Here is a 13,611-nt window from a genome sequence, read left to right on the forward strand (position 1 = left end):
CATTAAAAGACAGAAACATGCAATGCGACAATAAACTGCAATATAGAGTACAAAATTGCATAATAATAACAAGTGCTACACTATACGTGCGAGATACTTGGCAAATCGTTTTGTACAAAATTATTTGAGCCCGTCTGCCGAGCGTCAAGGCAATCTCTGTTAGACGGGTTCCTACGCTAAATTCTACCTGTTAGGTGCCATGACGGCTACCATACACTTCAGGGAGTGTAGGTTCCACGTTCCTGCATTGAATACTACCTGTTAGGTGCCATGATGGCTACCATACACTTCAGGGAGTGCAGGTTACACAGCAGGCCCACTCCACAACACCACCGGCGCCAAACAGCTACCAAGGATTGCAGTGAGAGTCCTCCTGACCATCCTGTCTGCCCTATAGGCTGATTTTAATTAGTGTTAGTACATAGTCAGGCCTGCTCCCCCTCACTCACTGAAGCCATGGCACCAGGACTGAGATAGTTTGTGGACTCTCACTGCAATCCTTGGTAGCCGTTTGGCGCCGGTGGTGTTGTGGAGTGGGCCTGCTGTGTAACCTGCACTCCCTGAAGTGTATGGTAGCCGTCATGGCACCTAACAGGTAGAATTTAGCGTAGGAACCCGTCTAACAGAGATCGCTCGGCAGACGGGCTCAAATAATTTTGTACAAAACGATTTGCCAAGTATCTCGCACTTATAGTGTAGCACTTGTTATTATTATGCAATTTTGTACTCTATATTGCAGTTTATTGTCGCATTGTATGTTTCTGTCTTTTAATGTTGTTCCCTGCCATAGCAATGTGCTACTGCGGTTTAGTATGTGCTGACTGACCCCCTTTTTTGGCTTTTCAATATAGTGGGGTAGTAAGGATCCCAGATACAGGAACATTTTAAAATGTCTTTTCAAGTGTGTTCTTTCTTTCTTTTAGGGTTCTTTTGATGAGATGTCATCTGGTTTGATGGTGAGCTTGAGGTGGTTGCTTCAGAAGGCATTTGTGGTGAGTCTTCTTGGAGCTAGAGGTGTGTTTTTCTTCTTGTGGTGCTGGGATTTCAGGGTCTGGTGGATTTCAAATGGGGTGATCTTCGGGACTTCCGGGAGGGAGTCCAAATCTTGGATGAAGTCCCAGTTTAAAATTTCCAAGGATAGAATCTCCAGGTCGGCGTATACTTGGCCCAGGTCTGCATGTGACCTGATAGTGATGCAGCGACCATTGTGGAAAAAGAGGCCAAATGGAAAAGTCCAGCGGTATGGCACATTGTGAGATCTGAGCCAGTCAGTGAAAGGTTTGACTGCTCTGCGCTTTTTTAGGGTCACTGGTGCTAAATCTTTGTATATACAGGGAGTGCAGAATTATTAGGCAAATGAGTATTTTGACCACATCATCCTCTTTATGCATGTTGTCTTACTCCAAGCTGTATAGGCTCGAAAGCCTACTACCAATTAAGCATATTAGGTGATGTGCATCTCTGTAATGAGAAGGGGTGTGGTCTAATGACATCAACACCCTATATCAGGTGTGCATAATTATTAGGCAACTTCCTTTCCGTTGGCAAAATGGGTCAAAAGAAGGACTTGACAGGCTCAGAAAAGTCAAAAATAGTGAGATATCTTGCAGAGGGATGCAGCACTCTTAAAATTGCAAAGCTTCTGAAGCGTGATCATCGAACAATCAAGCGTTTCCTTCAAAATAGTCAACAGGGTCGCAAGAAGCGTGTGGAAAAACCAAGGCGCAAAATAACTGCCCATGAACTGAGAAAAGTCAAGCGTGCAGCTGCCAAGATGCCACTTGCCACCAGTTTGGCCATATTTCAGAGCTGCAACATCACTGGAGTGCCCAAAAGCACAAGGTGTGCAATACTCAGAGACATGGCCAAGGTAAGAAAGGCTGAAAGACGACCACCACTGAACAAGACACACAAGCTGAAACGTCAAGACTGGGCCAAGAAATATCTCAAGACTGATTTTTCTAAGGTTTTATGGACTGATGAAATGAGAGTGAGTCTTGATGGGCTAGATGGATGGGCCCGTGGCTGGATTGGTAAAGGGCAGAGAGCTCCAGTCCGACTCAGACGCCAGCAAGGTGGAGGTGGAGTACTGGTTTGGGCTGGTATCATCAAAGATGAGCTTGTGGGGCCTTTTCGGGTTGAGGATAGAGTCAAGCTCAACTCCCAGTCCTACTGCCAGTTTCTGGAAGACACCTTCTTCAAGCAGTGGTACAGGAAGAAGTCTGCATCCTTCAAGAAAAACATGATTTTCATGCAGGACAATGCTCCATCACACGCGTCCAAGTACTCCACAGTGTGGCTGGCAAGAAAGGGTATAAAAGAAGAAAATCTAATGACATGGCCTCCTTGTTCACCTGATCTGAACCCCATTGAGAACCTGTGGTCCATCATCAAATGTGAGATTTACAAGGAGGGAAAACAGTACACCTCTCTGAACAGTGTCTGGGAGGCTGTGGTTGCTGCTGCACGCAATGTTGATGGTGAACAGATCAAAACACTGACAGAATCCATGGATGGCAGGCTTTTGAGTGTCCTTGCAAAGAAAGGTGGCTATATTGGTCACTGATTTGTTTTTGTTTTTGAATGTCAGAAATGTATATTTGTGAATGTTGAGATGTTATATTCGTTTCACTGGTAAAAATAAATAATTTAAATAGGTATATATTTGTTTTTTGTTAAGTTGCCTAATAATTATGCACAGTAATAGTCCCCTGCACACACAGATATCCCCCTAAAATAGCTAAAACTAAAAACAAACTAAAAACTACTTCCAAAAATATTCAGCTTTGATATTAATGAGTTTTTTGGGTTCATTGAGAACATGCTTGTTGTTCAATAATAAAATTAATCCTCAAAAATACAACTTGCCTAATAATTCTGCACTCCCTGTATTTATCTTGTTATTTGCAAAAAGCACTTCAGCTGCATCCTGCGCTTTAGATAATACTGCCTCTTTTTCTTGAAAGTTAAGAAAGCAACAGATAATGTCCCTAGGGGGCTCTGAGGGTTTAGGGCGCGGGCGGAGAGCACGGTGGGCCCTTTCTATTATAACAGGCAAGGGGTGTTCCGGGCCTAGAAGATCTTAACATATATTCTTTATATCCTCAGGTATATCAGAGGCTAGGACTGTCTCCGGGACTCCACAGAACCTTATATTGTTTCTCCTTCCATGGTTCTCCTGGTCTTCCAGTGCTGTGTGGACCATATTAAGGTAAATTTGGCACTTCTGCAGGCTGTTAGAGTGTCACGCCGGTGACAGGTTTGAGAAGGTCTGAAAGATTATCTGCACATTAGTTATCAGACAGCCTCTTTTGGTTTCACTTTGTCTGTGTGTTGCTGGTATGTCCACACCCCCTGTTCAGGTGTGGATCATGTGACCTTCACCTCCCCCTATTTAGTCTGACTTTACCCATCACTCCTTGGTCTGGATAGCTTCATTTGTTTTTTTGGAAGAGTTGGAGTGTGGTTCGTGGTGAAGTCCTGTTCGTCCATCATCCATCAGCCTCAGAAGTTAAGTGTTCCGCTTGTTGTGTTTTCTATCCCCCCCTACCTTTGCTGTTTACTAGGCCTCAGAGAGACGCTGGTTCCTTCACCAGGGAAGGAGCGGGTTGTCTCTGCCCTGTCATTACTATTAGGGCATCTGAGGGCCACCAGGGTTTTCTAGGTTCCTGTGTATGGGCATCTCTACCATCGAGAGGTGCCCATACGGATAGAAATTAGGGCCAGGAGCAGGGTTTTATAGTTGGTGACCCTTTTCCTTCCCTAGCGGTGAGGCCTAGTGTATTTTCCCTTCCTTCTTGTTGTCTTTTGGTGTTCTCCCCTACAACATCCGTGACATGGAGGTAGCGTGTTGAAAGTCCAATATGGCGGACTGTGTTGTCTCCAGGGTCTCCACTCTAGTCCCAACATGGATAATGTCTTGGCAGAGGGAGGAGAGCTCGTTAAGGACCAGCTCCATGGCTCTAGCTAGAGCCGTCTTTAGAAATTTCTGTCTGTCTGTCAGCCCTATGCTCTGGTGAAATCTCGCGCCTTTCAGTACTCGGCGCAGGCGCGGTGAGAATGCTGGCAGTCTGCGAGCATCTTTCCCTCACCTCGCCTGCGCTGAATGCTGAACGGCGCGAGATTTCACCAGAGCACAGGGCTGGCAGACAGATTAGGACTTGGAGAGAGGCGACAAAGGTGGGAGAACGGAGCCTCTAGGAGCAGGAACAACGCCCCCCCCCTGCTCCTAGAGTCTAATTAGCATATTATAAAAGTTAGATTTCTGGCGTAACGGGGGCATGGATAAAAGTAGGAATAGGCTAGTTAGGTTTTTGCTGACATTAGCACATCACTAATGTCAGCTAACTTAAAGGGATTCTGTCATCAGATTTTACCCCTATAACCTAAACATATGCTCATGTCCAGACTAATAAGAAGAATCCTAAGCTGGCCTTATTAAACCTCACCGTGGCTCTATTTGCCCAAAAAACTTTGTTTTTGGTGATTCATCCTGCCTCCTGGTGGCTTTCCCCTTCCTACCAACAATCTGTCGTTTTCATGTGGTGTGTAGAATAGGTATTTATAACGAGGTAATCATTACTTGAGGCTCTCCTTTGAAGCCTCTGATTGGAAAGACATTTCATTTTGAACATTTCTTTCATACAGTGTTGCCAAGCTAATCTAAAGGTCCCATCACGCCGAGGTGAGAAGACACTATGGCTTGTAAAGAGCTCAGGGTGACATGAACTGATCATACTCTACTTCTTTTTTTTTTCCCCCGAGAATAAATGGCAAGAAAAAAAAGACAAGAAATATGACTTTTGTATATTTGCAGATATAAGGGAGTAATCTATTATCCTGAAATACGCCTATATTAGGGGTATTTCTGGCAAGTATTGGCACCACAATCTGCGTCATTTCCCCGCTCACACCAGGTCTAAAAAAGTGGACGGGGAAGGGGACGGGCCATAGGTGCCCTCCTGAATTCAACTATATCGACGTCCTCAGGATGGAAATACAGCTGAATATAGAGGTGTGGCACTATTTTGTGCGGCACTGTGGTATTTGGTTCAGCAGGGGAGGTATATTGCTCTGCACTACAGTATTGCTGGTCCTGCCTACTTCTGTTGTCCCTGCCTAATTATGTTGCCCCGTCTTTTGTCAAATTGGACCCACCTGCAACATGGGTCCATTTTTACCTTTTTTTCCAGGGCCACTTTTAGTTCCCAGTCTGCCCCTGGGTTGGCGGGATAGATAGCTGTGGGCTGAATGCTGTTATGGGTATATGGGCACCTTAAAGGGGTTTTCTCATCTCGCCATTGCTAAGGCAAGATGAGACTAAACCCTGAACACTAGTCTTAAGTTAGGGAAACCTCATAGCTTGCTTTTCTGCGTTGTTTCCGCGTTGTTCCCGACCATCTGGTAGTCTGGGCTTAGTCTCATCTCACCTTAGTAATGTTTTTTTGTAGGACTGTGCCCTTCGGGATCCTCTTAGTACTGTTACATAAGTCCCATCACAAGGCCATATCTTCATGGGTACCTGATGCATCAAACATTTTGCATGGCCCCTTGTGCAATCCTTTGGAAAGTCTCAGCCTATATATCAGCCTGTGCTTAAGAACTGCTGCTTTTCCACAGCGTTTCCAAAATATTCTTTGTTTCAGCATCTGTTTCTCGGATTATTATAAAACAGGCTGTATGGGGGCTTTTATTCCACAGAAATAGATTAATAAATATTTCTTACAAAAAAATGATGATAAATGTATCCAGATGGTTTCTCAGAAACAGGGAATATTTTTGCTCAATGTCTGCTATTTGAGCACTTGGTGTCCTTATTAGAAAGTGTCTTGTGTTAATTTAACTTTTAACCCTTTCAGCCCGGAGTTTTTTTTGTTTTTGCATTTTCGTTTTGAGCTCCCTGCCTTCCCCGAGCTGTATGAGAGCTTGTTTTTTGCAGGAAAAGTTGTACTTTCCAATGCCACCATTTAATATTGCATATGATGTAGTGGGAAGCAGGAAAAAAATTCCAAATGGGGTGAAATTGCAAATCAAAAAGCAATTCTGCCACAGTTTTATGGGTTTTTTATTCACCACGTTCAATGTGCGATAAGTCTGACTAGTTACCTTCATTCTACAGGTCAGTATGAATCTGGCGATATCTTATATGTTTAGTTTTTCTTGCGTTTTGATAGTGATTAAATTATTAAAAAGTTGGAAAAAAATCAGTTTTATTTTTTTGTCGCTGTATTTTGACCCCTATAACTTTTTGGTATTTATGTGTACGGAGTTACATGGGAGCTCATTTTTTGCGGGCGATCTGAACTTTTCATTGATACCATTCTGGGGTGTGTATGATATTTTAAGCACTTTTTATAAAAAAAAATTGTAGAAAATTAAGCTACCAATAAACGAGAATCATCCATTTTGATGCTGTTTTCCGTTTCGCTGTTCGCCGTATGGTGAATTTATTTTTATATTTTTATACTATGGGTGTTTTCGCACATGGTGATACCCATGATGTGTATTTTTTTATTTTTTTTGTTCTTTTATTTTTATTTTGGGGAAAGGGGGGTGATTTGAACTTTTTATGTTTTTTTAAATTAAAAAATAAATAAAAAAATTACACTTTTTTATAGTTCTCATAGGAAACTATAACAAGCAATCATTAGATTCTATGAGAAAATTGCTAGTTTCCTATGGAGCCCTATTACAGGCAAGGGCTCCATAGGAAATATCTGCAGCAGCCTCCTGTCATTCACAAAGACGGGGGCTTCTGCATACACGCTCCGGCTCCTCCGATCGCCGCACAGGGGAGCCTAAACATCACCGGAAGCGTGCACTTCCGGAGTTTCACGCACTCAGATGTCAGGATTGATCACGGCATCTGAGGGGTTAAATGTCCGCGATCGGCATTACTGCTGGTTGCGGACATTAGCTGCAGGTGTCTGCTATGAGAAACAGCAGGCCACCCTCATCTTTAAAGACCCAGCCAACGCTGTAGGGTTAAAGATACATATCTGTTTGATCAACTTACTAGTTTACTTAGAGGGCCCTTTTCCTGGTAAAGCCATAGTTTAGGGTCTCAAACCTGATCTCAGACCCTCACCTATCAAAATCTTCGATATGTTGCCATGACATGTCAAAAGTGCTTGGAAAGTCCAGTGACTTTAACTTTTTGGAATTTTAACTTATTGATGTGTTTTTTTTATAGTATAAGGATATTAATCTAGCTCTGGCTCTGGGTTCTTAGGGTTAATTCACACATCCGTGTGTGTTTTGCGGATCCGCAAAACACGGACACCGGCAATGTACGTTCCGCATTTTGCGGACCGCACATCGCTGACACTTAATAGAAAATGCCTAATCTTGTCCGCAATTGCGGACAAGAATAGGACATGTTTTATTTTTTTCGGGAACGGAGTTGCGGACCCGGAAATGCGGATCCGCATTTCCGGATCCGGGCAGCACATCGTGTGGCCCCATAGAAATGAATGTGTCTGCTATTCCGTTCGCAAAATGCGGAACAGAATTGCGGACGTGTGAATGCACCCTAAGGCTAGGTTCACACGGGCGAGATTTCCGCGCGGGTGCAATGCGTGAAGTGAACGCATTGCACCCGCACTGAATCCGGACCAATTCACTTCTATGGGGCTGTGCACATGAGCGGTAATTTTCACGCATCACTTGTGCGTTGCGTGAAAATCGCAGCATGCTCTATATTGTGCGTTTATCACGCAACGCAGGCCTCATAGAAGTGAATGGGGCTGCGTTAAAATCGCAAGCATCCAAAAGCAAGTGCGGATGCGTTGTGATTTTCACGCATGGTTGCTAAGGTTACAGTCTATTCACTGTATTATTTTCCCTTATAACATGGTTATAAGGGGAAATAATAGCATTCTTTAATACAGAATGCTTAGTAGAAGGTCAATTGAGGGTTAAAAAATATATAAAAATTACCTCACCTCCTCCTCTTGATCGCGTATTTGCAGATTTTTTCTTACTTTTTTAATCATGAGCTGCCGGCTAAAGGACCTGTGGTGACGTCACATCACATGGTCCATCACCGTGGTGATGGACCATGTGATTGGACCATGTGATGAGCTCAGTCACGTCACCACAGGTCCTTTGACAGGTCCTGAAGAAAGAACAGGAGACCGGCAGCTACGCGATCAATTGGAGGAGGAGAGTTAATTTTTTATTTAAGAAAAATAATAATTTAACCCTCAATTGAACTTCTACTAAGCATTCTGTATTCAGAATGCTATTATTTTCCCTTATAACCATGTTATAAGGGAAAATAATTACATCTACACAACCTTGAATCCAAACCTGAACTTCAGTGAAGAAGTTCGGGTCTGGGTGCCACATTCAGTTTTTTATCCCGCAATTGGGTACCTACTCGTGCGGGTTTGCCGCAATGCACCCAGGACGCATCTTGAGCCAAAATGTGATGCCCTTGTGAACCCAGCCTTAGAGTGCTTCTGTCACCAGAATCATTGTAGTGAAACAGGCTGACCTGCGACGTGTGCACAGGTCAGCAGAAACTAGCAGTCATGGTCTCATCCCCATCTGTGGCTTTATTTCTGAGAAAACGGAACTTTTAATTTATGCAAATGAGCCTCTAGGAGCAACAGGGGTGTTTCCCTTACTCCTAGAGGTAAAGATGATTAAACCTGACTTTGACTTCTCCTAGTCTGGCACCTTTGCAGTGCGTTTCAGTAGCCAGCGCAGGCACAGTACAAGAGAGACACTCCATGCTGACAGTTCCCTGGGCCTCCTGGTGGTCTCTGTTCTAACAGCTCTAGAGATGTAGTGTCAACTCGACCTTTAATCAAGGCAGCCAATCACAGGCTGCAGTAGTGACCTCAGTGCTGTTGACCCGCCACTACTATGGCCAGGGATTGGCTGCAGTGGTCACATGTTTATGTCCACATCATTGCTGGGACACAAGGGAGACATTGGCAGGGGTGCAGCATGAGGTTAGTAAGGCGAGTATGACTACTTTCCTTATTTTATATGATTATCAGCTGTTTCTGGTGTTGGAAAACCCCTTTAGGCCGGTAGTATGTAGTGGCTGTGATGCAGCTGACCATCCTGCCCACTCATTGAGGGCAATGACTGTTTTTGAAGATACTACCTGCCTTAACCCACAAATTTATGCAACCTTTAGCTATGGCGGACAGGTGAGGTTTTTGCCGCATGTGGCAGCCCCATCACAGCTGCTATGTGGAAACCTATCCTGTGATGGTCTGAGGGTGCTTGGGACGGGGAGTATAAGGAATCGTAAGGAACCATAATCTCACGCACACAGCCTCTCAGACAGCCACATACATGTGCACGCATGAAGAACTGTGAGAAATGGCCTCATCACCAGTCATAGATAGGCAAGATGACAGCTAGCTAGATCAATGATGGAAATATAATGGAAATTCCCCGATCTTCTTAAAGGATCTACAAGATATAACAAAGAGTTATTAATAACCTAGAACTGTCAGAAATAACGCAGTAATATAATCAATGTATCCTTTTAAAATGAATAAGTAGAGATGAATCCTGATTATAATGATCATAAAAGCATTTTAGAGACCGCTGAGACCAATTTGGAGGAATAAAGATCTTTTAAAATACCAGCAGGGAAAGGAAAAGGCTGAAGACAGCTCTACAATCAAGAAAATAAGGACACACTAAGAGAACCAAAGTGCTGAAAATTACATAAGTGTACCAGAACGGACTGAACCTGACATGAGGTCAAAAGCGGCACAAAAAATGATCTTACATTTTTGCCATCTATAACTAGTAATAAGACGGTGGCTCAAAATCACTGACTGAACACTGACAGTGTGAATAAGGCATAACACATTAGCCAGTAGACCGTTCTGTATTTACAAAGTAATTTCCCGGAAATAAGATTATGTGGAAATACTAATTACAGAGTTGTCCTATGAAGAAGGTATGCTAATTAGCTCTTATCAGGCTCTGCCTTGGATGCCATCTGAAGCTACGTTATATCTGGTGACATCAGAGGCTAGGCTGGCTGAGAGCTCATTTGCATCCCTTTCTTCTCAGAACTCCAGAGGAGCACGACTGGCCTCTAAGCCTACTCATCCTGATTAGGGTGCTCTCTCAGTAAGGAGAAATAGTACCCTTCAAATCCTAACCTAGGCCTCTCAGCCAGTTAAGCCACTACCCTCTGCTCTGTACTGATGAGGGGCAATCAACCTGAAATAGCTATCTGGTGTGTTTTACAACCATCTTGCCTCGGAGTGGTCTCAGGTGGGGGCAGTACGGATACCACGGGAATCAATATCCTTATTAGGGGGAGTGCTTTCACGCTTGATTCTGTCCATGAGTTCATGTGCGGTAGGGTACTGGCTGGAGATGGCTCATGGGCAGGGGAACCGGTTGGGCTCATCCGTGTGTACGTGCCCCTGGTCAGGAGAAAACGCTTGGAGCTTCCTGTGGATCCAGCTTGTCACCACAGTGCTGTATATAGTCTAGGATCTGTGCCTATGCATTACATAGATAAGTGATAATTACATAGATAATAGATAATACAGAAGTTACTCAGTGTGCATTGCGTTTTCGTTTGTCCGCATGGCCGGGCCGCAAAAAAGTTGTGCATGTCCTATTATTGTCCGCAAATCACGGTCCAAGGTTGCATTCAAGTCAATGGGTCCTCAAAAAATACGTAACGCACATGGAACACATCCGTATGTCATCCGTATTTTGCAGCTCCATACTGTAGAAATGCAATGCCCAGCCCATATTGCTCATGTGTTTGGTGATTAATAAGTTACTGTTTCTGTATACTATCAACAAAAAACGGATCAAATACGAACAGAAGAGGACTTAAATCAGAGAGAAAAAAACCTCGGATCAGTGGAAAACGGACCGCAAAACAACAATGGTCGTGTGCATGAGCCCTAATGCTGAGTTCACATTTTGGTCAGTTATTTCCATCAGTTATTGTGAGCCAAAACCAGTAGTGAAGCCTCCTCAGAGGTAAGGTATAATGGAAAGTTTTGCACCTGTTCTGTGTTTTCGACCCGCACCTGGTTTTGGCTCACAATAACTGATGGAAATAACTGATCAAATAATTGAAGTGTGAACTCAGCCAATAAGATGAGCTGTTGTAGTTACACTACACCACCTCTACAAGTTAGGCCTCATGCACCCGACTGTGCCGCAAAAAATGGAAGACGCCCGTCTGCCTTCCGTAATTAACGGAACGGGCGGCCCATTGTAGACATGCCTATAGGACATGTTATTTTTTTTTCCGGGACACGGAACGGAGCAACGGATGCGGACAGCACTGTGGCTCAGATGCGGACCATAACTACAGTCATGTGCATTCGGCCTTAGACTGTTTGTAGCCTCTTCAAATAGCTGCTCAGTGGGGGACCCGGATGCCGGATCCCTACAGATCTAATGTTGATGACCTATCCTGAGGATAAGTTATCAGTATACTAGCACTGCATAACCTCTTTAGGCCTTATGCACACAAACTTTTTCCGTTCCGTTATTTTTTTTTTTCATTTTAACGGGTCTGCAAAAAAAATTGAATGTACTCCGTATGCATTCCGTTTCCATTTTTCTGTTTTTCTGTTTCGTTGAGAGATAGAACATGTCCTATTATTGCCCCCATAACGGACAAGGATAGTACTGCTTACTGTTCTATTAGGGGCCAGATGTTCAGTTCTGCAAAAAAAGGAATGCACACGGATGTATTCCGTATTTTTTGCGGATCAGTTTTTTGTGGACTGCAAAGCACTGAAAAAGCAATACGGTTGTGTGCAATAGGCCTTAAAGAGATGACATTGGAGGTGCAGGTTTTACAGTTGCTTTCTCTATTAAATAAAAGCACACAAATCCTGAATCGCAACTCGATGGAAATAACTTTTGGAAGATGCGTTATAGAGTCGTATGAAGCTGGAAAAGGCTATAAAAACATTGCTGTCAGTCTGTGGTTTAACGAATTATTTCAAAATGGCGAAATTTCTGGACTCTTTTTTTTTTTTTTTTTTCCTAGGATTGGGTGCCCAGTTAAGATCTCTCCAAGAGGACTAGTTTGTCCAAGGACACCTAGATGTCCCACAATGCTTCTGGGAAAACACTCTATCACAACCTTTGGCTTATTGCGCTAGGAATGGCATTTTCTTCTCCTACCTTCAGAATGGAGAACATGAGCAGCCCTGCATGTCAAATCTGACAGAACTGCTGACATAGACTCCACATTTTGTTAACATTTATAACTGCTTTCTTCGGGAGAACACGGCTGGAGCTTGGCTTGAAGAGGTTGGAAAACACTCATCTAAAGAAAGCAGGATCCACATATTTGCCGTTGGCTTGCAGTGTATTCTTAGACAGTGATGGTCAGTTCGCAGTGTTCGCCAGCGAACACATGCGGGCTGCCATCTTTAGCAAGGTAGACTCACCCGTCCGGCGATGCACAGGTAAGCCCTTACCTGTGCCGGGAGCCGGTCTGAAATCAAATGCAGTCACCGGGAGCAGGCAGTTCCGAGAAACACCCCGATGAAGGCCCCCGGCGGCTGTTCTCGGAACTGCCTGCTCCCGGTGACTGCATTTGGGCTTAAGGGCTTACCTGTAAATCGGCGGACGGATATGTCTACCTTACTAAAGATGGCAACCCGCATGTGTTCGCTGGCAAACACTGCGAACTGACCATCACTGGTCTTGGGTTGTTGCAGTGAACTGGTCTAAGAAAATTTTTATTTTATTTTTCAGAAACCTGTAGGAGACAGCAGTGTCACCACACATCAGGACTGCAAGTGAAAATTCACATGAGAAATTTTTGAAAACTAATGACACTCGTACAGAAAAGCAAGACAATGTTGACCTCTGAGATGAAGATAAACTATTTTGTTGCAGAAATTTTTGAGACTGAAAATCAGTTCCCTTCAATTCAATGGCGTTATTTTGGCGGCAAGCACATAGCAAGCCCCATTCAGATGAACAGAACAAAATCTGCCATGTGTGAAGGCACCCCTAGAGAAGTGACACACGCAGTTTTTTTGCGTAAGTTTTTGCGTCAGTTTTAGGTGCCAGAAGTGGATCCAGCAGGAAGGAAGGAGAAGTACAAGTCCTTACTTTAATATTTCTCATCCTCTCTCATTCCTCTTCTGGCTATGGTTCAAAAAACTGCCTAAAAAACTGTGAGTGATGCCCCCAGAGTGTATAAATGGAGCACACCCTGCAAGGATATGAGGGTGTATGGGAGGTTGAATGTCCAGACAGTTTTCAGCTGGAAGTTTAATAATCTTTCTGGGATCAGTTCTATTAGGCCTCATGCACACGAACGTATTTTTTAACGTCCCGCAAAACGTGGTTCCGTTGTACCGTGATCCGTGCCCGTTTTTTCTTCCGTGGGTCTGCCGTGATTTTTGGAGGATCCACGGACATGAAAAATGAAATAAAAATCTAAGTCAAGTTTGCCATTGAAATGATAGGAAAAAACGGACACGGATCACGGACACGGATCACGGACACGGATGACAATCTTGGGTGCATCCGTGATTTTCACGGACCCATTGACTTGAATGGGCCTGTGAACCGTTGGCCGTGAAAAAAATAGGACAGGTCATATTTTTTTCACGGCCTAGAAACACGGGT

The 13,611-nt window shown here is 43.9% G+C and overlaps 1 long non-coding RNA gene across 2 annotated transcripts in view; it reads left to right on the plus strand.

Annotated features, from left to right (window-relative positions):
- The window catches only part of LOC122935862, a 30,028-nt gene extending 16,692 nt beyond the window's left edge, over positions 1–13,336 (plus strand). Inside the window, exons 3-6 of one of the 2 annotated variants that reach the window (XR_006388841.1) lie at positions 924–992; positions 3,109–3,211; positions 12,011–12,276; positions 12,727–13,336. This is a non-coding gene — a long non-coding RNA (uncharacterized LOC122935862). Of the gene's footprint in view, positions 1–923; positions 993–3,108; positions 3,212–4,647; positions 4,765–12,010; positions 12,277–12,726 lie in introns of those variants that run through there. The other variant, XR_006388842.1, reaches the window with a different exon arrangement.
- Positions 13,337–13,611: the final 275 nt, after the last annotated feature.

This window comes from Bufo gargarizans, chromosome 4, assembly GCF_014858855.1.
Source record: "Bufo gargarizans isolate SCDJY-AF-19 chromosome 4, ASM1485885v1, whole genome shotgun sequence".
Taxonomy (NCBI): domain Eukaryota; kingdom Metazoa; phylum Chordata; class Amphibia; order Anura; family Bufonidae; genus Bufo; species Bufo gargarizans.